Raw genomic sequence first — 4,475 nt, 5'->3', positions numbered from 1 at the left:
GTGATGTGCATCTTGCTCTGACTCCTGCTACTGGGCAGAAATGAAGAAACATTCATCCTGGCTAACATAAAGTCATTACAAATGAGGCTAGAGAGCAGCGGGGCATAAAGAGCCAGCAGTCCATATCATTGGGAAAATTAAGGAAAGTTGTGGTTCTTTGTGCTGGTGGGGTGGAATGGGCCAGGTTCACATGTGCATGCCTTGCTGTCATTTCTAAGCTGGCAGGAATCCTGGACTGACACAGCTAATCTTGGCAGGGACTGGGCTCCCAAGGTTTATCACTATGTTCAGCTCTAAGTGGCATATGAGGAATAGAGGAGTGTAAGCAATAGATAACATTAACAAGCTCCTGGTTCAGGTAGAGGAGAAAGTAAGAGTTGGAAATAAAGTATAAAGGCAGATCATCCCACCTATACTCCTCTTCAATGAAGTCCCCTTCATTGTGTCCTGGAAGTAAGTGCAGTCAGTAGTATAACCTGATAGGACTCTACTGTCCGTCAGTCGGTTGACTGCATCAGAACCTCCCAGGGAGTAACTGGGAGTTATGAGATATCATAACGTGTATTAGAATAAAACTACAATTTCACTTGAAAGAAAAATGTCTAAAACCAGTACATCAGCACAAGCAGCCAAACAACCATTAAGCTAAGTGACCTTTATTTCTGGTATAAAAAGCTGAAGTTTGGAGAAAATGATTTTAATATTTTTTTTTCCTTCATATAATACATACTGACACACTGACACCTTTTGAAATATCCAGAAATCCACATGTTAAACATGAATCTGGGGTGCTGTTGCTGAAAATGTACCGTCAGTAACTTGGTCTTCTGTAATAACAATCACTCAGGCAAGAATAGGATGCCACTAAGTGGTCCTTTGAGTTTGGTGTTTCATTTTCAAGTTTGTTAGAATTAGTTATAATTCTGTAACTCTTACAAGTTCTAGAGGCTCGATATTTTCTCTAGTTCTTTTTTACATATTTCTTGAATCATGGCTCCTTTTCTGACTTTGAAATGTTTAAAACTCAGTACCCATTCTCAGAGAAAGATGCAGTTGCAAAGATTAGTCTAAGCATTTTTTTAAAAAAAGATTTTATGTATTTATTTTTAGAGAGAAGGGATGGGAAGGAGAGAGAAAGAGAAGCCTCGAACGGTTGCCTCTCGCACACCCCCAACTGGGAACCCGCCTGTAACCCAGACCTGTGCCCTGACGGGGGATCGAACCTGTGACTCTCCAGTTCTCAGGCCGGCGCTCAATCCACGAAGCCACACCAGCCAGGGCAAGACACTAAGAACTTTTAGCATTTTAATACAAATCAGCGTGTCTGGTTCATTTCAGCTCCTTCATGGCCAAACCTGGGGGCAGGGACAGCTTCAGCTTCTCCACCTTCTCTTTGTCCGTGATGACCAAGGTGTACAGGTACCTGCTGCATCGGACCTTAAACTTCACGTTGTCCTTATTTTTCTTGGTCTTGATGGATTTGCCATCCTTTTACCTGGCTGTGAGCAGGAAGTCCTTGATTTCCTCAATTTTGCGAGGCATGGCTACGAAGCGTGGAGAGCATGCGGCCGGCACCTCGAATTACCCCCGCTACTTCCCAGTGCATGGCCCAAAAGGCCTTACAGCAACTGGTACCAAACAAACGAAAAGAAAAGCTAAGCATTTCTTACAATGGCTTTACTTTCTATGTTGTTTCTTCTGTTGTGGAATACAATCGCAAATATCACATATGTCCAGAGATGGATTCAGATATATGGTTTCTATGAATTAGTCTCTTGTCCCTCATTTCTCATAGAGTGTGAAAGCTAGTCCTTTAGGTGGTTCAAAAGTTAAAACATATACTTTTGGTAAAGAAAGGAAATATTCCCCAATTCATAGTGTTTTTCCTTGAAATATAATGAAAGAAACAAAGTCTATTTCTAGAAGCTCAGTCCTTGGCAGAGGCAATACTTAAGCCAAAAGAACATCATAAATACTCTGGTTTCTTCATTTTGAATTCTCCTGAGTGGTGTTGGTTCTAAGAAACTGGAGGCCAGGGGTGAAGAGAGGAAAAACATTCTTCTGAGAAAGATGTGGTCAAAATCCAATATTTGGAAGGATTTTTAGCAATTCACAACTAACTTGTGTCTGTTGATACCACATACATCTATTACTCTCAACAAAATAAGATATAGAGCAGTTAGCGGGTGTAAGTTATTCCAAACCCTCTTGCAAAAGAAATAACAAATGTAGAAAACTCAGGGGAATCCTGTACCTAACAGAAGAATCTATCTGGGAGCTAGATATTCCATGACAGATCTGGATAAAAAAGTTATTAAGTTGTTCTCTGTGTTTTGAATTACAGAGATTGAAAGTGAAAGGATATTAATGGCAGCTTGCAGAAAAGGAGATTAAACAATAGTTTTGGAAGACTAGAATGGGCATCGTTTGTGCTACTTTGGAATCTTTCCTGGGCCTACATTACTGTAATATTACTATGGCATTTCCTTGCTCTGTTTTGCTCAAAGTTTTGCATATTATATCTTATGGATTGAATTGTATCTTCCAGAAATTATCTGTTCATACGCTGGCTGGTGTGGCTCAGTTGGTTGGAGCATCTTCCTGTAACTGAAAGGTTGTGTGTCTGATTCCTGGTAAGGTCACATAACTAGGTTGTGGGTTCCAACCCTGGCCCAGGCACTTACAGTTCCTAGTCTGAGCATGTGCGATTCCCAGTCTAGCATGTGTGGTCCCCAGTCAGGGTGCATGTGATCCCTGATACGGACGTGTATAGGAGGCAACCAATAGATGCTCCTTTCTTGAATTGAAATTCCTCTCTCCCTTCCTCTCTCTCTAAAAGCAATGAAAAAAAAAAATGTCCTGAGATGAGGATAAAAGAAATTGAAAGATCTGTTCAAGTCCTAATGCCCTCAGAATATGATCTTATTTGGAAATAGTGTCTTTACAGAGGTGATTGAGGTCGTTAGGGTGGACCCTGATCCAATATGACAAAAGTCCTAATATAAAAAAAAATTGGACACAGTTATAGACATACATGGAGGGAACATGATGTAAACACACACAGGGAAAAGATAACCATGTCAAGACAGAGGCAGAAGTTGGAGTTATGCTTCCTCAAACTAAGGAATGCCTGAGGCCAACAGAAGCTAAGAGAGAGCCGTGGGACAGATTTTCCCTCATAGCTCTCAGAAGGAACCAATTCTGATTTTTAACTTCTAGCCTCCAGAGCTCTGAGAGAAATAGGTTTCAGTAAAGCCACCCAGTTTATGGTACTTCGTTATGGCAGCCCTAGGAAATTAATGCCCTGTACTTATATAAAATCTGGGAACTTACAATCTTTCCTCCAATCCTTTGCTGTCTATTGAGAAGTAAAATTTCAGATCCTCTAAAATGCCCTTAACTTTATCTTCTACTCAGTTTTCTCTGCACAGCTGTGGATGAGTGGCGGGTAAATATAGTCCTTGTTGGGAGGATTCTCACTTGTTCATAAAGGTTGAACTGTGTAAGTACCATGAGTTGCATGTGAATTGTGATGCAGATTACTTCTTGTCAGGACCAGTAAAACCTTAGACCTTAAGCATCTCCCAGATGAAGGCATATTGATTGATCTTAACTATGGAGAGGGTGTTGTGATAATAACCAATTCCAAGTGGAATATTGTTTTTCTCCAAAGAAGATTCAAGTGGAGTCAATAACATGAAACTTCACATCAGCTGGTCCAAGATGAAATACTTGCCGGGGCATCGACTAATCAAGATTGTCTTGTCCCTTGTGTTCTTGTGTCGGGAAATAACTTGGTTCAGTATCTTTAAGATTTATTCACCTTGTATTTATTTGCACTGATCACATTCATTGAACTGTGGACTGGAGCCAAGAACTATATTTTGAAGCAGAGCTGGTGATAGGCAGACTGTGTCTCAGTCCTTGGAGTGAATCCAGCCACCTTAAATATTGAAGTGCTTCTTTATGATGCTCTAGAGACATTTTCATCATGCTGTATTTTTTTTGTGATCTGCTGAGCCCCACTTTTTCATCTGAATGCTTTTCTAGGACAGGTAGATCCTCTTAGTACAAATTACTTGAATAGCTGGTGTAAATGAATGACAGAAAATACCCATATGAACATTAAGAAATATAAATAAAATACTCCTGGTGAAAAGATAAATATTTTGATTTAATGTGTATGTATGTGTGTCCATACCAATATCCATACCTGTATTTTTATTTAAGTCCAGTTTATGTTCTAGAGAGAAAGGATTGGCGCTTTAAAATTCATTTGCATGTTCATGAGTACCTTTCTTTGTCATCTTAGTCCTCAGTCTGTTAGATATTGTTAACCACCGTTGCTACTACTAGCAGTGCTGCTACTACTGCTATAGTTACTATTTAGTGGGTATTTATTAAGTACCAGGCAGTGAGATAATTGCTTTATCTGCATAGTCCTCTTTGATCTCTTCAATAACCCTATGAAGTAT

General features: G+C 39.9%; 1 pseudogene; it reads right to left on the bottom strand.

Moving 5' to 3' along the window:
- Positions 1 to 1,301: 1,301 nt before the first annotated feature.
- LOC150022287 (large ribosomal subunit protein eL38 pseudogene) lies at positions 1,302 to 1,542 on the bottom strand (annotated as a pseudogene).
- Positions 1,543 to 4,475: the final 2,933 nt, after the last annotated feature.

This window comes from Furipterus horrens, unplaced genomic scaffold (genome assembly GCF_987537825.1).
Source record: "Furipterus horrens unplaced genomic scaffold, mFurHor1.1.pri manual_scaffold_1, whole genome shotgun sequence".
Lineage (NCBI taxonomy): Eukaryota > Metazoa > Chordata > Mammalia > Chiroptera > Furipteridae > Furipterus > Furipterus horrens.
Note: the sequence above shows the minus strand (reverse complement) of the source record. Positions and strands in the feature narration are given on the sequence as shown.